Source organism: Phascolarctos cinereus, unplaced genomic scaffold, assembly GCF_003287225.1.
Source record: "Phascolarctos cinereus isolate Bilbo 61053 unplaced genomic scaffold, phaCin_HiC Scaffold_7;HRSCAF=346, whole genome shotgun sequence".
NCBI classification, from domain to species: Eukaryota; Metazoa; Chordata; class Mammalia; order Diprotodontia; family Phascolarctidae; genus Phascolarctos; species Phascolarctos cinereus.
Window position 1 is genome coordinate 42321772 of NW_027556180.1, and position 24245 is coordinate 42346016.

Consider the following 24245-nt stretch of genomic DNA (forward strand, 5'->3'; position numbering starts at 1 on the left):
GGATATGTATATATACCGTGTATGTATACCGTGTATGTGTGCATATATATGTATACATATATTTGATTCTCCCATTAGAGTACAAGCTAATTTCAAGTAGAGATTATTTGTACAGTGCCTGACACAGTAGGTACCCAATACTTGCTGACTGATTGATTGCCAAGCACTGTCCGAAGGTTTATCATTCTACCAGTTCTGAATTTATGTGACCATACTGTCACCTAGCTTACATCCCTCCACCTTGTCCACAAGGTTAGTATAAGTGATGTTGTCTTTGGATGGAATTTCTGTCATCTGCCCAGTCAGTAAACCTGTTGAAGGAGGAAATGAAGTTAGTCTGGTGTGATGTACCCTTTATGAAACAAGATTGACTTCTTTTTCAAAATGCTTACAAGCTCTCCCTTTAATGATGATACATTCATTCTGGACTTTTGCCAAGAGCTGAAATGACCCATGCTCTCTGTGCACTCCCAATCTGTCCTCACTGCCCTGGAATGTAAAATACATACCTGTGTCCACCAAAGCCTCTCCCTTTCTTCCTTCAGAGCTTTTTCCTTTTTTTTTTTTTTTTTAGCTTTCACAAGGTCTTGGGTATTTATCAAGAAGGAATAGCAAGGGGAAGCTAGGTGGTGCAGTGGATAAAGCACTGGCTCTGGAGTCAGAAGGACCTGAGTTCAAATCTGACCTCATACACTTACTAGCTGTGAGACCCTGGGCAAGTCACTTAACTTCCAATTGCCCAAAAAAAAAAAGAAGAAGAAGGAGTAGCAAGGACAATAGTTACAAAACAGCCCCCCCAAACTAGGGGTCATATTCTCCCCTTGCACACACAAGTGGGGCTCAGCTTTAAAGTTCAAAGACACTGAAGGCCCATGCACTGAGGGGTACCCAAGACTCCTGACCCTGGGAGTCCTTTTACTCACTCCTGAAGTCCTCAGGGTGTTCCCCTTAGGTGTAGATCTATGAAGATTGGTGCCTTTCTAGAGTCCATAGCTAGTGAGATCTTCTCCAGATTCATGAAGCTGTTGCCATTGCCAAGGGGCTGACTTTCCTGCCTCCATCCACAGATGCTTCCTCTGCCGTCAGTCAGTGCTGCTATCTCTGGTGGAGTCTACAGCCTGGAATAACTAAGGAACCTCTGATGGCTCTTTGAGCTTTTGAAACTCACAAGTCTATAACATGGAAAATTCCATCTCCATCTTCCCTGTCCAGGTTTTCTCCCTTCCTCTAAGCCAGGCAGGAAAAGAGCAAAGAGCTTTGAGGGGCATTTAATTTGCTACCTCTTCTATGAAACCTTCCCTAAGCTACCCCTTCCCCTCATCTGAAAGTGATCTCTCCTATCTGAAGTTTTTGTCTAGGTTTCTCTTCTGTTATCATCAAGGTTTGCTTTGGATCATACTTATTTATGTACATGTCCTGTCCTCCCTTCCCCCTCTCAATTGTATCCTAAGCTCTTTGAGGACAGGAACTATGCAATTTTTCATTGTCATATCCCTGGCGTGTAGTGCAGGGCTTTCTTCACAATAATACCTAATATTCACATGGTGCTTTAAAGTTCGCAAAATGCTTTAGATATAGATCCCATTTGTGTCTCTTAATAATCCTGTGATGTAGATAATGCAAATATTATTATTGTTGCCATTTTATAAATGAGGAAACTGAGATCAGCAGATTTTAATGACTTGTCCATGGTCACACCTCTAATAGTCAACAAGCATTATAAATCACCTACCGTGTGACGAGCACTGTGTTTAGTTCTGGAGTGACAAAGACAAAAATAAAACATTCCTTGCCCTCAGGCATCTTACCTTCTTCTTCTTCTTCTTCTTCTTCTTCTTCTTCTTCTTCTTCTTCTTCTTCTTCTTCTTCTTCTTCTTCTTCTTCTTCATAGTTGGAAGCTTTATTTAACACAAATAAAAATGTGCAAAGTATTTTACTCATTTTCTTCACTCAGTCTAGCATTTGGATTTCTGATCTTCTTGGCTAGCTGAGCCGATCTCTCAACAATGACTTCCTGATTCTTGGAGGACTCATTGTGAGCAATCTCAGCACAGTAAAATTTGTTGCACATCAGGAGCACTTCTAGCTCTTTGACATTGTGTACCAAAAGCTTCCTGAATCCACCACGTAACATGTGTTTGGTCTTCTTATTGCTTCCATAACCAATATTGGGCATCAAGATCTAGCCCTTGAATTTTCTTTGCACCCTGTTGTCAATGCCTCTTGGTTTACACCAGTTTCTCTTATCTTCACATATCTGTTGGACTGGTGCTGGATGAACTTCTTGGTCCTCTTCTTGATGATTTTAGGCTTTACAAGAGATCTGAGGGCAGGCATGGTGCCAGGGGAGAGATAGTGGCCCCTCCACAGGAAGCATCGACAGAAAGAGAGAGAAGGAGGGGGCAGCTAGGTGGTACAATAGATCGAGCACTGGCCCTGGAATCAGGAGGACCTGAGCTCAAATCTGGCCTCAGACACATAATAAATATTTCCTAGCTTGTGACTCTGAGCAAGGCACTTAACCCCAATTGCCTCACTAAAAAAAAACCAAAAACAAAAAAAGAGAGAGAAAGAAGGAAAAGTGATCTTACCTTCTAACATGGAAAACTACATGTACATTTATAAGAATATGTAGAACATACATTCATATATATGTGTGTGTAATTAATAAAGGTAGTTTTGTGAAGAAAGACACCAGCAGCTAAGGGGAGCAGGAAAGGCTGACACAGACACTGTGTTTTGAGGCAAACCAGAGCTGTCAAGAAATGAGGGTTAAGGGGTAGCTAGGTAGTGCAGTGGATAGAGCACCAGCCCTGAAGTCAGGAGTACCTGAGTTCCAATCCGGCCTCAGATCAAACACTTGACACTTACTAGCTGTGTGACCCTGGGCAAGTCACTTAACCCCAATTGCAGGAAAGGGAAGGGAAGGGAAGGGAAGGGAAGGGAAGGGAAGGGAAGGGAAGGGAAGGGAAGGGAAGGGAAGGGAAGGGAAGGGAAGGGAAGGGAAGGGAAGGGAAGGGAAGGGAAGGGAAGGGAAGGGAAGGGAAGGGAAGGGAAGGGAAGGGAAGGGAAGGGAAGGGAAGGGAAGGGAAGGAAAGAAATGAGGGTTAAGAGGTCAGTAAACCAAGCTTGGGGAACAGCCAATGTAGAGGGAGAACGAGTGCCATGTGTGAGAAACAGCAGGTAGTTAAATATGACCAGATAACAGTAAGAGAAGAAAGAGTAACTTATGCAAGGATTAAGAAGTTACAAGTAGGCAAGGGTTGTAAAGTACTTTAAATCCACGCAGAGGAATGTATTTTTGATCCTGTATAGAACAGGGAGCTACTGTAATTTCTTGAGTAGAGAAGTAACATGGTCAGACCAATATTTTAGAAGAATCAGTTTGGCAACTATGTGGAAGATAGGTGGCAGTTTGCAATGGACTTGAGGCAAGGAACCCAAATAGGAGGTTGTTATTGTTAGAGTAGTCTAAGTAAGAAGAGATGAGGACCTGAACTAGTGTTGTGGCTGTGTGAGAGGAGAGGAGACAAGACATGCAAGAAATGTTGTGGAAACAGAAATGACACTATTTGGCAGCATGGAGTAAAGGAAAGTGACCAGTTGAGGATGACACTAAGGTTTCAAACTGAGGAGCCTGGAAGTATGATGTTACCCTTGGCAGAAATAAAGTCATGGGTGTGGAAGAAGAGATAATGAGCTCTGTTTTGAACATGTTGGACTTGACATACCTATGGGATATTGAGTTATATATGGCCAACAGGCCCCAAGGAGATCAAAGAGAGAGAAAAGGTAGGAAGGAGGAGAAAGGAGAGAGAGGGGATGAAAGGAGGCAGAAAGAAAAAAGAAAGGAAGGAAGAAGAGAAGGATCGAGCAAGGAAGGAAGAAAAGAAGGGAGGGAGGGAGAGAGGAAAGGAAGCAGGAAGGAAGAAGAGATAGAGGGTGGAAGGAGGCAGGGAGGAAGGAAAGAAGGAGAGATGGAGGGAGGAAAAAAGAAGAAAGGGAGGAAGACAGGAAGGAAAGAAAGAAGGGAGGGAGGAAGAAAGGAAGGAAGGAAAGAAGGAGAGAAGGAAAGAGGAGAAAAGAGAAGATCCATTAGGTAGCTGGTGATGCAAGATTGGCACTTAAGAAGGAGATGTTTAAGAGGCAGCTAGGTGGCGCAGTGGATAGAGCACCGGCCCTGAAGTCAGGAGAACCTGAGTTCAAATCTGGCCTCGGACCAAACACTTGACACTTACTAGCTGTGTGTGCCTGGGCAAGTCACTTAACCTCAATTGCCTAAAAATTTTAAAAAATATATTTGGGGAATCATCTGCATAGAGAGGATAAATGAAGCCATAGAATCCAATGATATTCTCCAATGAGAGTGTAAAGAGACCCATAGCATACCTATGTAGATACTACAAGAAGCTAAGACAAAGAAAGGTTTCAGATGGGAAGTCCATACACAAATGAAATCAAAGATTCTCGAAGTATCAAAGGACTGCTACAGAACATAACCTGCCATAGATATTTCATGAAGCATGGCCCACGCCGGTACTGGTTGTGGAGTTGGAAAGACCTGGGTTTAAATCCCACCTATGATACTTAGTGGGCAAATCATTAAATCGTCCTCAGCCTCAATGTCCTCATATGGGAATAAAAATTCTTGGAGTATCGACCTCACCATGCTATTGTGGGGCTTAAGTGAGATTATACATGTCAAGTGCTTGGCAAACCTTAAAGCATTATATAAATGTCAGTTCCTATTACTGTTGTTATTGTAGTTACATAATTGATCAGGACAGCTAACCACTGACTGGCCAAAGAATTATCCATGACCCTGGCGGCCCTGTAAAAATCAAGACAGGATAAAAGAATAGTCTCAAGCAAAACAAACTTCCTGATCTTGAAGGCAGGATTAGGAGTCAAGAGAAACAAATAAGCAAACAAAAAAACCTAGAATCTAAGTGGATGCCTTCAGTTACCTTTTAGACAATTGGGGAATTACTGAACAAATTATGTTATGTGAATGTAATGGAGTACTATTGTGTTGTAAGAAATGGCAAAGGAGATGATTTCAGAAAATCCTGGGTCATATGAACTGGTACAGAATGAAGTGAACAGATCCAGAACAGTTTGCTCAAACAATAAACACCACCATCATTAGCATCATCGTAGGTAGCATTTATACAATGCTTTACCTATGTCATCGCACTAGATCCTCGTAACAATATTGAGAGGTAGGTGCTTGTATTATCCTCATTTTATAGATGGATAACTAGGGCAAACAGAGGTTAAATGATTTGCTCAGCCCCCCATAGCTAATCGTTATCTGAAGCAGGATTTGAACTCTGATGTTCCTGACTCCAAATCCAACACTTTATCCATTGCAGCACCTGGTCAACATTATAAAATAACAACATTGAAAGACTTAAGAACTCTAATCAATGCAGTGATCAACCATGACTCCAAAGGACACATGAAAAAAGCCTGTTACCCACCTCCTAACAGAGAAGTGATGGATGCAAGGGACATACATTTTTTGACATGGCCACTACGTGTGCTTACTCATTTTTTTAATACTTTTTTTTAACCTTTTGATTTTTTTTAAAATAAAAGAGAGGTTAGGGAGAAAGGAATTTAATGAGAGAGAGACAGAAAGACAGAGAAAGACAGAGAGAGAGAGACAGAGAGCCATTCTAACAACTTTTTAAATGTGCAGAAGAGAATAGAGGAAAGTTCAGAAGAAAATAAATATAAGCAGGACGGTTTTGAAAGTAATACATAGAATGTATTATACACTTTTTTTAAAAAAGAAAAAGCAAGTGATATAAAATGGAGATTCACAATTTTATATAGAATTCCCTTTTTGTTCAGCTACGTGTTTGAAAATGCCATTTTTCGTATTTAAATTCAAAATAACTTTTTAAAAACAGGATCTACTCTCTAAGGAAGAGTCAGTCAAGGCAATGAGTAGGTCTGAGGAGTGTGACCCCTGGCAGACAAGAAGGGAGCTAGCTATGAAAGACAGGGATGGGGGTAGGATTCTTTCACCCCTCCAACCACCAGCCATGATAGCTTACGTTGATATTTATCAACCAGTTGGAGGTGCTACATCGAGTAGAACACAGACCTGGGAGTTTAGACAGCAGACAGTTATAAAAAGTGTCAATTCTGTGAGTCAAGGAGAGAGCTAGCCCTGACCTTGGAGCTTCAGAGAGGAATAGGAGTCCAGCTGAATGACTTGCCACACAGACATGCTGCCCCCAAGGGGAGCAACATGAAGATGCCATGAGAAGGGAGAGGATATTGGAGGACCACAGTTCCAGAAGTGTGAGTTTCCTTAGCCTTGTTTTCCTTAAGTGTGTGCCTCTCTACTATTATACTCCATGTGTATGCCCATTCTACTATTATACTCCAATTGTGTGCCCACTCTATTATACTCCACGTGTTTGCCCACTCTAGTATTATACTCCAAGTGCATGCCCACTGTACTATTATACTCCTTGTGTGCCCTTTCTACTATTATGTTCCATGTGTGTGCCCACTCTACTATTATGCTCCATGTGTGCCGTGTGCCTCTTTACTATTACACTACATTGTGTGCCCACTCTTGTCATGAAAGCTAAGTCTAGTTGGAGAAGAATCTTTCAGTCATTTTTTAGGCATGTCCAACTCTCCGTGACCCCATTTGGGGTTTTCTTGGCAAAGATCCCAGAGTGGTTTGCCATTTCCTTCTCCAGTTCATTTTATAGATGAGGAAACTGAGGCAAACAGGGTGAAGCGACTCGCCCGAAGTCACACAGCTAGTAAGTGTCTGGGGCTAGATTTGAACTCAGGTCTTCCTGACTGCAGGCCCAGGGTTCTATCTGTTTTGCCACTAGCTGCCCTTAATTTAGTCTACTGGCTGACTATTAGATGTAAGCACACCAGTGAGAGCCTGTGAGCCATAGTCTTATATGTAGCCAGAACACACAATTCAAATGCCTCTGGGTCATTGATCTTCTCTGCTGTTTTCTGCTGGCATCATTCTCTGGTCCCCCACTGGGTACTGTTTTTCTGCTGGACGACTCCACTTATCTCTTACTTTGCTGCTCACTGAATCGCTTTCCGCTACCATTTTCTACTAGCAGCCTCTTTAAGCCATCTGTGGTTCTCTGCTACCATATGCTGGAGTGAAGCTGCTGGCAAGACTCTTCTTGGCAAGGGAAAATTAAGTTCTTTTAGTCCAGATAGCCCTAGGACATAGCATGGACCAAAGCTAGCCACACTCTGTCAGGCAGACAGCAAAAACCATCAGAAGCGATCAGAGGAGATTGTTTTTTGTTTGTTTGTTTGTTTTTTACCTAGACTAGGGTTATTTTCTTATTTTGGTCATTCTTGCCCCAGCTGATGATCAAAGTCCCTAATCCTAGTCAGCTGTCTGATTTGGAAATTCCCTTCAACTCCTCTTACATCTATGATTGTCATTCTTCATCCCCTTAGATGTTTTATTTTTTTTTCCCCAGGAACTACGCGACAGGACTACAGAGGAGTTGTTTGGGGCTAGAGGGATGAGACTCGGGCTCCATGATTCCTCCTGGTTGCCCTGCAAATCAATACGAAGCAAGAGCAAAGAGGCTAAGCCAAGTCAATGGGGCTAGTAAGCTCTGCCTGCACTCCTCTGTTCTAAATTCCTGCTTTGCTTATGCATACCTGCAAGCGATAGAACTCTGGTCTTTGTTCAGCATTCCTACCAGCACCAAACCACGCTGGTCTTTTCCATGCGCAAGACACTGATTCAAAAAATGTCAACTGTTTGCTTCACTGACTCCTTTCTCCTCCCTTGCTCCTTGGGAAGGTGAAGGAGGGGAAAGGGTCAAGGAAAGAGGGGAGAGGAGCAGCAGGAGGGACAGAGGAACAGAGATTTTCACAAAAGGCAATAGAGTGATCTGTAACCACAAAACTTGAGGAAAAAAATTCAATACATCTTTTTAAAATTCTTTTTTGTCTCATTTCCCCTCTTCTCTCTTTCCCTACTTTCTTCTCTCTCTCCCTCCACTCCTGTTCATTCAAATATAATTACTCCTTGAGTTTCTAGACAATACTGGGCTCAATTCTTACTCATTTGCTTTTCATCTGAATGTTGGACCATGTATAGACTCAGATTAAATGGTGAAGTAAGTCCATTAAGCTGTTAGGAAAGACTATCTCTGACCTGAAAGAAGGTAAAGGTTGGGGCCAATGGTGAGGGCTGAGGACTTCTTGCTTAAGAAGAGAAGTGGAGTCAGGAAGACAATCTCATTGTTTGTGCTGGACTTCTATTCCCTGTTTCCATCTTCTGCCTCCATGCCTTTTCACAGCTGTCTACCTTGTCCAGAATGTATGTCTACCTCCTAGAATTTCTAGCTTTCTTGAAAGAAATGGACCAGTTCCTTCCTGAGGCTTTTCATAATTTCCCTACGTCATTAATGATGTCTCTCTTTTGAAGTGACTTTACATCACTTTGTGTATTTTCTTACCTAAATACATGTGATGCTCCATTCTGCTCCAGTAGAATATAAACTCCTTGAGGGCAGGTATTATTTTCATTTTTGTTTTGTCTCCCTAGAAAGTGCCTAGCACATTTTCTTTCAGTTCCCACCTGTGATTTCATACAGATGAAAAAACTCTCAATAAAAAGTGCTCTTAAAAAAAAGAAAGAAAGAAAGTGCCCTCTGTCAATGAAGACCCATTACTGTTCTGCAATATATAATCAGGGAATTGTCTGGGCCATTGTAAAATTAAGCTACTTGCTCAGGGTCACACAAGTCATGACACTGAAACCAGCTCTTTAGTCAGGAGCCTTGCAGTCTTGCAAATAGTAGGTGCTTAATATTAAATACTTGTTTAAAAAAATGTTTATTGTTGAATATTGTTGTATATAGGTTCCTAGGATGGGAAAAAAAACAACTAGAATCATTTGGAATTTGGTCAGGGGAGGAGGACTGTACTTTTAGAGGCTTGCTGGACACACCATGACCCCATATTTGACTCTAACTGCACATTTGCTGAGAGAATCAGAAAGCTCATTTAAAAATGAGGTACAGGGGCAGCTAGGTGGTGCAGTGGATAGAGCACTGGCCCTGGAGTCAGGAGGACCTGAGTTAAAATCCGGCCTCAGAACAAATACTTGACACTTAATAGCTGTGTGACCCTGGGCAAGTCACTTAACCCCAACTGCCTAAAAAAAAAAGGGGCTGGGGGAATGAGGTACAAAAAAAGAATTTTTTAAAAACTGAGGTAGCTAACTATTGGCCACAGAAATAGACAACTGAAACATTCCTAACCACTCAAAAACCGACTCTCTACCCCCAGAGCCTAATGTGAGAGGAGAGGCTCAGTCCTGGCAGTGCATGAAATGAGGAATGTTCTCCCTTCATCTTGGCTTTCTTCCCTAGAGTTAGAAAAGAGGGTCTCCAGCCCATAGTTTTCAAAATGGGGGTATTTAGACTAATAGATTTGAAAGGGGAGTGGGATTGAGACCAGGCTACGTCACACTTAGGACGTACCACTTTATTCTAAAAAATAGATTTTTTTAATATCTTTTGTTCTTACATCATTTAATTTTCCCCATTTTATCCGCCTTCCTCCCTGCCCTTATAACAAAATATTTTTTAAATGAGGAAGAATAGAAAAAAAATCTGCGAAATCAGTCAATACCTCTGCAAAGGTGTTTATTTTGGGAAGGGGATGCATCTGTCAATTCTTTGTCTCTTATAGTACAATAATCCCTTACATTCATGCACCACTATTCATTTAGCCATTCTTCAACTGATGGGCATCCTCTTTGTTTCCAATTCTTCACTACCATGAAAAGTCCTGCAATAAATATTTTGATATATGTGAAACCTTTTTTTTTTGGGGGGGGGAGGTGTTCAAAGATCTCCTTGTAACATGTGCCTAGCAGTAGATTCTCTGGGTCAAAGGGTATGTATGTTTTAGTAATTTTACTTGCATAATTCCAAATTGCTTTCCAGAATCTTTACATGAATTCATAGCTCCATCAATAATGCATACTCAGCACTTTCAAAGATCCCTAATTGTTCCTCACTGGCAATGCCCAATTTTACCTTTTTGATATCTGCTAATTACAAGTCTCTGATACTCAGAAGACTCCAAGTTGCAGGTGACCTAAATGGTGATGGATAGATACATGGTGGATAAAAGCAGCTTCATGAAATATCAGTGATGAATTGTGTACAAAAGACATTCAATTCTATTCAATAAACATCTATTAAGCAGACTGTGCTGGTATTGATGATTTGAGGACAAACTAAAAAATAGTCCCTATCTTTAAGTACCTTACATCTATGATGTATGTGATGTGGGGCTGTGATACAATAAGAATGAGGAGTAGTGTATGGCTAGCCAGAGTGGTATGTTAGTACCCACAAAATATCCAAATTCCAGAGGAAGGGCTCTGAAGTATTGAATAGATTTTCAATGGAAAATTATGAGAGGACATGGACAAGATCATACACAATGAGATGATATGATGAATGGACCGTAGTCTATACTGGGGTAGGAGTACCCAGCCCAGTGAGATTGTAGCTGCATCCATGCTCTTTGTCTCCATTACACCAAGTAACTGGTTTGGCTCAATTCCTCCTCCCCGCCCCCATTTAATTAGTTGTTTTCCTCTTGTATCAGTCTCTCCTAGTTTGTGGGATACGTGGCACTATATTTCCCCAAAGTGTTCGTGAGCATCTTTCTAGGTAGTTGTAGAATATTGGATTCCAACATGAGTTTGTGTCCTGAATTAGACCCTCACTAGCCAAGTGACCTTAGGCAAATCATTTAATTACTCACAGCTCCGGCTTCCTCATTTGTAAAATGAGGATAATAAAAGCAAATAATAATGATAATAATAATAATAACACCTACCTCACAGGATTATTATAAGGATCAAATGAGACAGTATCTGTGATGCACTTTGCAAACTTTAAATTCCAATATGAATGTTAGCTATTATAAACATTTCTCAGAGCTTGGATAAATTACTTGATTTTCTTAAAGGTTAGTTTTTCACATATCCTTAGGAAACTTAACTTCAAAAATGTGATTTATCAAAAGCAACTTATATCCTTTTAGCCAAAGTGTGATAACATAAATGTTAGCTATTATAAACATTTCTCAGAGCTTGGATAAATTAGTTTATTTTTAAATATATAATATATTATTTTCCCCCAATTACATATAAAACAATTTAGTTGATCTTTTAAAAGCTTAGTTTTTCACATGTCCTTAGGAAACTTAACTCGGAAAATGTGACTAATCAAAAAAACCCCACCAAACTTACATCCTTTTGGCTAAAATGTGGTTCTGCTCATTACCACATAGCTTTCTCTTCAAAAGTACTAGGGAAGGGTTGCATTATAGTATGTTGAGGACTAGTAATATCATCAGTGTGGGAATTCTATCCACTAATACAGGTCACAATCAATTTTTAACTTATGGTCTTAGATATCTGTTTGAGGCTCAGAGATATTAAGTGATTTGTCTGTGGTGCACAACTCATGAGAATCAGAAGCAAATTTTCAATTTGTCTTCCAAGCCTAGCACTTGCACCATAATACTATGTTGCCTCTTTAAGGTTAATATGCTACATGTAATAATGCCTGAAGTACCTACCTGAAAGGTTGTTGTATGGTTCAAATGAGACAACATAAAGTGCTTTGCAAACTTAAAAATGTCACATAATCTACTAATAATAGTAATAACAGTCATTCAGGCATCCACAAAGGGATATTCTAAACATTTGATATCCATTATGCCTAATATATTTAGGAATTGAGGGAGGAAATGTGACAGAGTTATTCTTAAAGTGGGAAGAGCATCTTCAGGCAAATTACAACAAAAGTCCAGGAAACACTGATTTTCCATTTAAAAAAAAAAGTCTACTTTCTCTCTTTGACCATAAATGCAGGAGAGGCTTTTTTTCCCCTCATCTGTAGAAGGGAGATAGTAATCCTGGCCCCAACATATCTCACAGTGATGTGGCAAAAATTAATGAGATGCCAAAACACATTTTGAGCTCATCAAAGAGAGTCACTATTTAATGCAAGGTATTCCAACAATCTGAATCCCTTAATAATCCCAACCAACTGGTATTGTGGGGGTATTTTCCACTCTTGCAAATGAATAACTCACTTCTGCTGCATAGCCAGTAGGACCAAAGGAGTTTCCATAGAGCAGTGGAAATATTGAAATAGAGGCCCATGCCTGTGAATGCAGGCCTATTTTTCTTATTCAAAGACCCCAACATTTCTGCTTCTTCCTTTTTTCCCCTTCTTCTTCATTGTCTTCCCTTTCCAAGTTCTTTTTTTCTTGTCTTCCTGTTATTCTCTTCATTTCTCATTTTCTCCATTTTTAATCTAAATTCATTTCTTATCTCCTTAATTTAGCTACTAGCCAGTGGTGCCACAGAAAATGGGGAATCAAAGAGGGAATGTTGAAAATTTTCTTGAAATAATGGCCTTTAAAGAGGGAACTTCAAAAAAAAAAGAGGGAACTTTTAAGCAAATGTTGCTGGAAAGACTTTAAACTTATGCAATAACTTTTCCTCTCTCACCTTGTTTAACTCGATTTTTCTGCCTATCCTTTCCTTTTATTTTTCTCCCTCTACTTTTTTTTAACCTTTGTCTTTTTTCTCTTTCCCTCTTTTGTTCCCAATTTCTCTACTTTCCTTCTTCCCCAATCTCTTCCACTTCTTCCTTTTTTTCCTCTTCCCAGAAAGTGAATAAATGATGAAGAAAAATTCAAATAGCCAAAAAAAAAAGATTACAAGAACTTTTTTTCAAATGAAAGATTCATAAATCATTTCCCCTTTTGGGGGGGAAACAGATTTCTCCTTTAAAGATCCATGCTTAGCTTGGTTCCATCACAGCTGCCTCTGTTAGATGGCATTTAAAAGGACGTACGGCCCTCTAACTGCGTATGAGAGATGCAGCCTAGTGCAAGATCAAAGATCACAGAATAACCCATAATTGTTGCATGCTCTACACTCAAGAGCAAGTGTGAGCTGGCAATATAAGCCAACCTTTGTTTAGAGAAAGTTGGAAGGGAATAAAGAGCTCTCACTGTACTGAGGACCTTTGGCAGAAAGATTCGCTTGAGGTTGCTTCCTCCTCACAAATACTCTTAGCCCAATCCATCTGAATGGGAGTATTTTAATTATATTTTCATAGACAATTATTTCCAACCCAAAATGTGGTGCTTTGAGCTGTTGCAAGCTAAATGTGTCCTTTGAGGAGCCAGCTCTGCCTAGAAGTTAAATACCAAAGTTTCCTGCTCAAGATACAAGAGCATTGAGCAACCATGTGGTTCTGAAAGGCAGAGTACCACATAGAACTTGATGGAACTGCTTTCTTCATAGGAGACTTGATTTAGAACTGAGATGCTGGGCATCTTTGAGGGGATCCAAACCCCTCATTTTAAAGATGAAGGAACTGAGGTCTAGAGACAGGATGTGACCTGCCCAGGGTCATACATGGTAGATCCAAGGTTCTAAGCCTTAGAGCATGACTCCAAATCCAGCTTTCTTTCTTCTACCTTATGCTATTTCTACACTTAATTTTTTTTGTTTTTTGTTTTTGTTTTTGTTTTTGTTTTTTTGGTGAGGCAATTGGGGTTAAGTGACTTGCTCAGGGTCACACAGCTAGTAAGTGCCAAGTATCTGGTCTGAGACTGGATTTGAGCTCAGGTCCTCCTGACTCCAGGGCCAGTGCTCTATCCACTGCGCCACCTAGATACCCCAACACTTAATTTTTTTTAAATGGCATTTGAAAGTCCAACCTATTGGTTATTGTGTCCAATACTCTGTGACCCCATTTGGGCTTTTCTTGGCAAAGACACTACAATGGTTTGCCATTTCCTTTTCCAGGTTATTTTACAGATGAAACTGAGGCAAGCAGGGTGAAGTGATTTGCCCAGGGTCATACAGCTATTAAGTGTCTGAGAACAGATTTGAACTCAGGTACTCTTGAATCCAGGGCCTGCTGTCTATCCCCTGCACTGCCTAGCTGCCCTGAGTTAGTAATTGATTAGTAATAACTTAAATGCCTTCAAAGTTGGGTGTCCTTGAATCTTTAGACCTCAGACTCTGTTTTTTTTTTTGTTTTCTATCTACTTCCAGTGACTTGGTAGTAAATGTCATACCTACTGGACAGAACCAAGAATAATGGAAAAATTAGAAAATATACGAACCAGGTTAGTTTTAAATGATGTCATCACTTGGAAAAGTGCAGCTCATTTCAGCAACATGAAATCATTGGCCTCAGTTTTCAAGGCTCAAAATGCAATCCTGCTGGCATTGAAAGGCCTATGCAATAGCAATGTTCTTTTCCGTGGGTGAATTCATAGTAAATTGGTCAGTTCGTTTCCTTTCTATAATAGTAGTATAGCTCAGTGGAAAGCCTGCCTAACATGGACTCAGGAAGGCCGAGGTTTGAATCCCACCTCTGATAACTTTCTGTCTATATGACCAGACACTTAAACTCACCAAGTCTCAGTTTCTTCATCTATAAAATGGAAAGAATAGTATCAAAAAGGGTTACTAGGAGGCTCAAATAACATAATGTTAATAAGGTTCTTTGCCGATCTTCAAAGGCTATGTAAAAACCAGTTCTTACTATGCCACTAACTTTGTCTTATGTTATGTGTGATGGAGTGAGCAGATAATTTTCACTTTGAGTAAAGAAATCCTCTGTTGCTTCTCAACATGTGGATGCAGATCCATGGGTTCCCTTCAGTTTTTTTTTTTATTAGTAATTCTTTCATCATCTGCGCCCGATTCTTGACCCCTATTAATCTTTGGTCCAAGCAGGTGTGTGTGTATGTATGTTTCTCTGTGTGTGTGTGTGTGTGTGAGTGTGTGTGTGTGTGTGTGTGTTTAGAGGAGAGGTCAGGGCGTAAAATGGATTTCCATAAACCTTAACAATATATCGGCTAATGAAAACATGAACACGTGCACAAGGGGATTTAATTTTCCCAATAAAATGATTAATATATTTTATATAGAAGCAGTTCTTAAGGGAGAGATCAGTGGAATTGATCAGCATAAACATCAGTGTGGTTTTAGTCATAAGCACCCTTCACAATGGTTATTTATCATCATCATCATCATCATCATCATCGTCATCATCATCAATTATGCATTCCAGTTGCATGACTCCTAACATGCAAAAGATGCTAAGCCAGGAACACAGCTCCTACCTGAAGAGCTAACAAATGAAAGGCATAAAGAGGTCCAATGGATTTAAACGCCTCTTGAAAAACAGCCTTTTGCTGCATAGATGCCAGCCGAGTCAGTATGTGGCGGGGAAGGAGTTGAGGGAATCTGCTCTAAAAACCTATTAACTGGCAACGTGAAAAAGCAGAGAACAATTGGGAGAGGAGGGAGGTGCTCGCTCTTTAAAAGGCTTTTAAATGTGACCATATTTTTGTTGGCTTTTTGCCTGCAGCATATAAATGAGACTGGTGATTTGAATGGCTGGCCGTTTCCTGAAACCAGGATGAATGGATTCTGGGCTAGGAAGTCAAGGCTGGAGTTTGAGATGCTCCTCTGCTCCGTGTGCAGCTGTTGAGACAACTTTCGGGACAAATTTAGGGAGCACACAAAATTCAGCAAAGTTGCACCCTTTCATTCTTGTCTTTTTCTTATTCCCCAATCTCGTTTGACTTTTACTGGTATAGTTTACCGGTAGCTAAGGAGTTAAAAAAACTAGCCAGCCAAGATGCAGGAATCAGTGAAAAGCCAGGGCCTTGGAATTGAGCAGCTGACAGCAGATTCTGCAGGTGCAAGATGGTAGTCATCTCTGGGTGTCTGTATGCTGAAATTTGCTCAAAGCGGTGGCCTGATTTCCTGCCTCTTTCAGGACAAGCCAGGCCAGAAGTGAAAAAGAGTACCAGAGGTGCCGCCTCTATTTCTGTGTGTCCTTTGACATTTGGAAATGAAGGCAACATGCCTGTGGATGGCTAGAATGGTTTTTTGGCAACACAGGTTGTGGTCTTGTCAAATCTTGCTGTCTTTGGAAAAGGAAGATGTTCTGGATTCCTTTGGAGGGAAATAAGGAACAGCGAATAAAGCTCTAATGAGATGAATCAGCCCCATGCAAGGGGGTGGAAGGAGGTGACGCACATATGTTAGATTGTGAGGGGCCTTAAGCTGGGGTTTGTAAAGGATCTTCACATCTCCCAAAGTGTGAGAAGGCAGGAATAACACGCACAGGGGAAATGGACCACTTCAAAGTCTTTATTTCTAATCAACAAATTGATCCTATTTTTCTAATGATGCCATTTGCTGGTAATGGACATTGAAGGTTAACCCTGACACAGGAGGATGATGGTTCTAAATCCTTTCTGTCTGTAGTGGTAGAAATATCTTGTGTAAACCCTTAGAAAGTGTTCAAATGGATGCCTTGATAAACAGCACTTCCTACAGCTTCTCTGTTTAAAGAACCTTGTGCTACAGGCTACAGGCAGAAGTGACCAAGATTCCTCGAACACCATTGGAAAAATTCATTTCTCTTTGGTTTAAGGCTGGTGACTGTGGCCCGTGTCCTAAATGACACAGACTTTAGTTCTCTTCACCTTGGTGGAGGAGAAAAAGCACTAGACCTGGAGGCAGGAGAGGCTTGGGCCTGAATCTTGTCTCTCATATTTGCTGGTTTTGTGGTCTTGAGGAAGTCACTCCCTTCTCTGGGCCTCAGTTTACTCATCTGTCAAACAGGGATCATGGGCTTTGAAATATCCACCCCCATTTGGCTGATAAAAGTCCTTCATAAACCACTATCTGTGTGAGTTGTTATTCTCTATGATTTCCTGTGGGAAAGAATTTGGGGGCATTTTGATCTAGAACTCATTATGGGAGAGGCTGTAAGAAAAAAGGCAGCATTATGACCTCTATTGACATGGGTTAAAATGGAATCTGGTACTTAGGGTCATAGGATCCGAGATTTAGAGCCAGAAGGGACATTGTAAGTCACCTAAGCCATACCCCTCATTTTGCAAATAAGGAAACTGAGGCCTGGAAAAGAAATGACATTCCCAAGGTCATACACATAGTAGGAAATTTATAGGATTGCTCTATATCAGGTCAGCGATTGTGTCATTTTCTTTCCTCCTAGTCGTCATCCTTGTTGTTGTTTGTCCTTCATTTTTGAAAAGTACCAGTGACGTGCTTGCTTCGGCAGCACATATACTAAGACTGGAACGATACAGAGAAGATTAGCATGGCCCCCACGCGAGGATGACACGCAAATTCATGAAGCATTCCATATTTTAAAAAAAGAAAAAAAGAAAAGTACCAGTGACATCACAGGTGATGTCTTAACTTACTCATAAATTGTATTTAAGTGAAGGTCTTGCTTCCTTGAGTTGAGTCATTTCAGTTGTGTCCAGTTGTCTCCATTCTGGGGTTTTCTTGGCAAAGATACTGGAGTGGTTTTCCATTTTCTTCTCTAGCTTATTTTACAGATGAGGAGACTGGGGTAAACAAGGTTAAGTGACTTGTCCAGGGTCACACAGCTAGTGCCTGAGGTCAGATTTGAACTCAGGTCCTTCTGTCTTCAGGGCTGCTATCCACTGCACCACCTATACGTCTTCTCTTGCCTCCTTAGTGGACACCTGAATAGATAGTTACGTGTATGTGTGTGTGTGTGTGCGTGCGCGCACGCATGTATATGTGTGTGTACAGATATATAAAACAAATCTACTGAGTATTATAACCACTCTCTAACTTCCAACTGATACAACTGCAGCCAGCTCTCATTTTTCTAAATAATTTGGAGATTGGGTTCCTTGTAAAATGGAAATCTCATCTCCACTTTTAGAATCCTGAGCTTTCTCCAGGGCTCAGCTGGAGAGTCACTTCCCATGGGAGTTCTTCCCTGGGTATCCTCCCTCAAACCAGCTGAGAGGACTCTTCCTTTTTCTAACTTTTGTAAGCTTTAAATCAATGAATAAATCTGAACTACTGGTGTTATTGCCATCAGGCTTTGAATAGCAGTAATGGATTAAGTGGCATCCTTTAAAGTGGGAAGACCAAGGTTAGAATCCTGCCTCTGAGTAGGACATACTAACCATAGACAGGCAAGTCATTGAATCTCCTTTTGCTCTGAGACAATTCTCTATGATTCTAAGTAACAGACTAACCACCTGAGTGGAAGGCATTTCCCTACACCAATGAAATCATAGGTCCAGACCAATACAAACAATTAAGCCTTGTGTTTGTCCTCCTTTTCCTGAACTTTAAAGACAAATCCATGGAACTCTCAGCTTCCAACTTGTCATTCTAAAATTGGAGACTAAGTTGCTAACTATACAACATAATGAGAAGAGTTTTAGAAATATCATGCTCTCTCTCATCCATACCCCTCATAGCCTTATTATTAGCATCTGACATTCTACCAGGAGAGGTCCTCCGCCTTTGGTGAAGGAACATTCCCTATTAAGGGGTGTCCTGGACCACTGTTGTCAGTCATTAGCACCTTAGTGTGAATTGATGTATCTGATACTTTACAAATAGCTGTTGGAATAGAACAGGTTTTGATAGGGGCAGGGACCCTTGGTGAAGACAGGCCCCATGTGACACAATGTGGAAGAGCCTCAAAGAGTCAGTATTGGTCCTGACTATAATCAAATAAAATTTTAGAATGAAAAGTATAATGTCAAAGGGAGATACTATAACTATAGGACCAGGGGTGCCGGGAAAGAGTGATTTGATGGACAGAAACGTCCTGGCGATATCCCCTGCTCTCCCATGTTTGCAGAAACAGTGAGTCGCCTATCTGTTCACTCTGCTTAATAGGAAGATGTGTGTGTTTTCACAGAAGCCACCACAGCCGTGTGGAATATTTTATTCCCACTGTTTTGTGGGTTCTCTCTCTCCTATTTTAAGTTCAAAAATAATGCCACTGATAACCTTATTTGAAAATGATCCTTCTGCTTGGGTTTCCAGCCCCGGAATACTAATAGTAGAGACATTTAAAGGACCCAGGCTCATCCCTAAAGGGAGACTGTTTTTTCAAAGGTATTTTGGGGAGTTCATTATTTTTACCCTTTTTTTTAATCATCCTCAAATCACGTAAACTGCTCCTTTTTTCCCCTAACTGCTAGTAAAGGAATTTGAGTTGGAAAGGATCTTAGACTCACCCACTTTAAACTGGACAGGCTATATTGTTCTTTGATTTTTTTGTTTTTAATCTTCCTTTCTAGGTCTTAATTCTTACTGTTTTATCCTCCTGCTTCTAAGGCCTTAACATCCACTTTGCTATTCAAGTCCCTTGGTTTTCCCTTGGCTGCTAAGATCCCATTCACCCCTCAGCATCCTCTTCTTTTCTCTACCCCCAGCCATGCGCTCTGTCAGTATCTCTCACTCTCTCTTTTTTTCTTCTCTTTTAGCCATCATCTCCTTTCATTCCTACCTTTAGTATTTCTTTGGGGGCCAGGCTGTCTGTCTCTTTTATGTCTAGGTCCTACTCCTTCCTTCTGTCTTTCTTATGCATCTCACCTCCTCCCCCCGAAAGGTTTGCCCCTCCCGGCCCTTGGCCTTAAGTTGGAATCCTCTTCTGGACGCCGAGCCTTTGACAAACGGACCTTGTGACCTTACAGGCCAACGCCTATGACTCCTCACCTTCTTGCTGGTGGTGGTCTATGCTGGTACACGCCATGATCCTTCCTGTCATATCTTTCAACATTGCCTTCTAAAAATATTTTCCCAACCCCTCCAGGGTTTCTTTAAAGCTCTAAGCTCCATTTTGTAGCATCAATAGACTTCACCAAACAGAGAACCACTCAACTGCTTACCTTGTCTGATTAAATGCCACATCTAGAAAACCTGATTGTGTGAAAGAACTGACCAACATCCTTCCCCCCTGCCCAGAATCATTATTTTCTGAAGCTGCCCTTACTACAGAAGCGAGGGCCATGCAGGGCCTTTGGCGAGGGCACGACCTCACCCAGACTGTACTTGGGACCTCCGGGCCATACTGGAGGCAGCTGGAGGCAGAGTTGACAGCACTTTTTAAAGGTTTTTAAAGGTTTCACCTTAGCCTCGGCAGGATCACACTGGACTCACAATTTCCAGCACAAGTTGCTTCCTTTTTGTTGTGGAAACAAAAGAAGTATGTAATGAATTGGTTAAGATGGCATCACATGTTTAGATGTTGAAACTACCCCCAGCAGCTGCTGATTTTCTCTTTCTGGGCTCAATCTTTTTCACTCAGAGGAATTATTGAAAGGAATTCTCTCTGAACCCTCCCTAACACCTTTGCTCATTCACACACACACATATATATGTACACACACATACATACATATATATACATACACATATACACATATATGCACACAAACACATAGATATATATGTACACATACTCATAGATATACACACAGGTGCCTTTGGAATATAGAGCCTTAATTGTTTCAGGTCCTTCATATGATAGGCTCACGGCACAGCGTCAGGCAATCAGCCTGTCCACCCCATCCAGATATCTCGTCTGGGATCCAGCCTGGGCCCCAAGAGATTGATAGAACCTTAGACATGTGTCAACACTTTGTGACTCTTCTTCCAATGGTAAACTACTAGGGTGTGAGGGGTAGTTGTATTTGCCATTTCACCTTTGAATTATATGTGGTTGGGGTGGGATGCGATGGGAGGTAACCCTTGCTATTCTGTCAATAGATAGCACTTACCAATAGCAATTGTCAAATGACCATCGGGCCTCTCTGGAGAGTCGGCACCAGGGCTGTGTAGTAGTCATACACACTATCTTTTTTTTTTTTAACCACAAAATATACCATCTTCATTTGCTTTACATAGCAGACCGTTTGGCTTCTTTCTTCCTTTCCTTTCATTCTACTTCTGCTTCTGAAAAATGAATCTCTGATGTTTTTTCCTATGGAGAGATCACTTACATTTTTTTTTTTACCTTTTAAAAATTGGTCTAAGGCCCATATTGGCAGAGGAAATTTTTCTAAATGTATGCTCTTTTCAGAGTGATCACATCAGTCATTCATTCATCTTTGGGAGGGGAAAAATGATTATATTTCTCTCAATTATTTTTGCCCAGGACTATAACGCTAATTTTACTCTTTCAAAAAATTAAAATAGCAAACAGTTTATAGAAGGTGTGGATAATTACCTATATTACTGTACTGCTGTGACAGATGTTGGCAAAGACACACAAAATGTCTACAGCTGTGCACTCCATGACATCGAGTTTACGCTCAGACAGAAGGCTAACAGATGTTCTGAACTGTCACTTTGCCTAAATGTTTTTAAAGTCTAAGGACCTGCTTATGAATTCACCAGGGTCTGGCTTAGTTTCCCAGAGGTCCTCAGAATTCCCATCTGTGACAATTCCTGTGAAGACTTTGATAAACCCACCCCTGTCTTGCCCCTCTTCTTCCAAACAGGCATCACCAATTTGTCTGTGGGCGGCAAAGCAGGGGAGGCTGTTTCTCTGTATGACCTGGTTGTGAAATTCTGCAACTTCTATTTAAACTGAGAAATGTTCTTAGTGTCACGGTGAGGAAGGGGGAGGTAAGACAATGGGGGGGGGGGTTAGCAATTGGAAATGGCTAGTTAAATTATTCATTCTTTTCTCTTTGCTGTGAATCACAGTTTCATGCATCCTGGATGGAAAATGCTAACAATTTCCAATAAGAGTTGTATTTTTCCATAAGGAAAAACAAAACAAAACAAAAAACCAGTTTTGTTATTCTTATTCAGCATTTTAACCACTGTGCTCACAATTACAGATCTCATATATAAGCAACACAATAACTATTAATTGTGAATCCAGTTAGAATAACGGGAGAACATAGTGTGGGCTCCCCAGAAAAGAAGGGAATGCAATCTCACATTTCCCCTGAATGACACCCCACCCCTGCCTCCTCCCTAACTTGCCTTTAGCTCCCTCAGACAGAATGGCTGCCCCGTTGGTGCAAAACTGAGGCCATCTTTTATTAACCGGTGCTTCACATTTGTCCTTTTTCCTCAACTGGATGGGTGCCTGTCATATGGCTGAAACATCCCGCTCACAATCAGGTGCTTGGCCTATCCTGTTTCTCTTCCATTCTGCATAGAAATATAACTCTAAATTGTACATCTTTCTGGGTTTGTTTCTAAATTACTCCCCACACTTAATTATGAGGATGAGAGGGATGCCTTATTCCTCTTTGTCATAGGCTAAGCTCTTGGTGATCCCAAACAAAAGAGGCAGTTCTGGAAGATATGGGATTTGCTCACAGGATTATGGTCTCATAGATAATGATGTGCAGTCAGCAGAAGCGAAGCTTTATTTTAATTCAAATAAGCTAGTAAACAAACCACTGACAAGGCTGTTGGGGAGAGGAACTGGCTGCTGAGGCCACGTTGGCAGCTAAATTATAGAAAATCTATTATACCCTGTTCACCATATGTTTAATTTACTACCAGATACAAATTAAACTATCCACAGTGCCTATTAAAATAACAATACTTTTATTTGAATGTCTTAAAGTAATTTCTACTGACCTCTGAGAGGGCAGTCCTGATGGAGGTGATTGGGGGGGGGTAGCAAGGAAGGTAGGTAATAGAAGGCAAAATGTTTTTAATTGACTTTCAGTGAAAATAAAAATACAGATTTTCATGGATTTGCAGTCATTAATGAGGTTAATTAGTAATCACGTGTGTACTGTCAGGGCTGTGCTCTCCTCCCTCCCTCCCTTCTAGATTTCTGAGCCTGGGGTTTTTGGAAGATGTAGCTGGATGTACCATTGGCCCGGACCCTTTGGAGACTTGGACCCTGAATGTATGGGAATCTCTCCTCTGCTCCAAAGTGAAGGGGAAGCGTCCAAGAAATCACTAGCTGAGTGAGACCAGCACTATCTAATCCCTGAACTCATTACTGCTTAGGCCCTGGATGCCTCCTGCCTTCCTGTTTAAGGAAGTTTTAAATTCCAAAGCTCCCCTTTAGCAGCTGGAAAAGTCTTACTTCTTCTCCCCCCAGGCCTTAACCCAATCCTGGCCTGCTATAACTATAAGACCCTACAGATCTTCATCAAAGGCAGGCCTGATTTGGGGAAGCATACCTGAAAAGAGAAGGAATAAAATGCCCATTTCTATAATCTATTTCACCTGGCTCTGAAAAGCCTACAGTCAATAGATATGTGTGTGTGTGTGTGTGTGTGTGTGTATGTGTATATATTATATACACATATATATATATACACACTCACCTTGTAGTTGATTTTTTGTATACTATCTATTTACTGAGCTATACATATTTGCCCTCAGGAAAGGGCATTCACTCTTGCCACATAACACATAGTAGGTACTTAATAAATGCCTATTCAACTGAATCAGAGCTACTCGGGCAAAGCCTAGTCACTTAGGACCAATAGAAAGATGTTATTGAACCTTGGACCAACATTTCATTATTATTATTATTATTATTATTATTATTATTATTATTATTATTATTATTATTATCCTTGCCCTTGAGAGCAGAATCTCCATAGGCTGAAATAACAAAAGCAGGGAAGAATGGGGATGGGGAAAGTGAGGCAGGTGTAACTTTTTTTAAGGGGAAATCAAAGAAGTGGACAAGGAGAATAAATGGAAAATTTTTCAGAAGTTGGTTTCTTTGGCTCAATAACCTTTTCTCGTTAAACTCAATCTATGTTAATAAGTTCTCCCCTCTCTCAGACTCCACTGTGTTTGGCCAACTTTATATCCACTTCTCAGCAGCCTGAAAAACCAGCCAACCTTGGAATTCATTTGCTCAGGACTTCTAAATATGCCAGAAACATTCCCTAACCCTTCCTCCCACCCTCAACACACACACACACACACACACACAAAATCAAATTATGTATTTTCAGATGTCCAAGCCAGCAATAAGGTTGTCCCCATGGGTAGATGTCTTTTAAGATTGGCACATTCAATGGCCAAATACTGCTCCAGACTGAATTTATGCTAACTCTGAGTTCATGAAGAACATACAAATATAGCAGGGCACAGGTCAGTAAATGACCGAGCATGGCACATCGTATTTGACTTGGAGGCGGGAAAATCTGGGTTTGAATCCTACATCAGATACTTTCTGTATGTCACTGATGGGGCTATTGATCACCTCTGAACTCTAGTCTCTCCATCTATAAAATGGTAATAAAAGCAGCAGCCACCTCACAGGGTTGTTGGGAAGATGAAATGAAATAATGTATGTAAAGTGGTTTACAAACTTGAAAGTGAT

The 24245-nt window shown here is 40.8% G+C and overlaps 1 non-coding gene and 1 pseudogene across 1 annotated transcript; one reads left to right on the forward strand and one right to left on the reverse strand.

Moving 5' to 3' along the window:
* Nucleotides 1-1933: 1933 nt before the first annotated feature.
* On the reverse strand, nt 1934-2337 carry LOC110203311 (large ribosomal subunit protein eL32 pseudogene; annotated as a pseudogene).
* A 14842-nt stretch (nt 2338-17179) lies between these two features.
* On the forward strand, nt 17180-17286 carry LOC144454913 (U6 spliceosomal RNA). The gene has a single exon (XR_013483461.1). It is a non-coding gene; the product is annotated as a U6 spliceosomal RNA (small nuclear RNA).
* Nucleotides 17287-24245: the final 6959 nt, after the last annotated feature.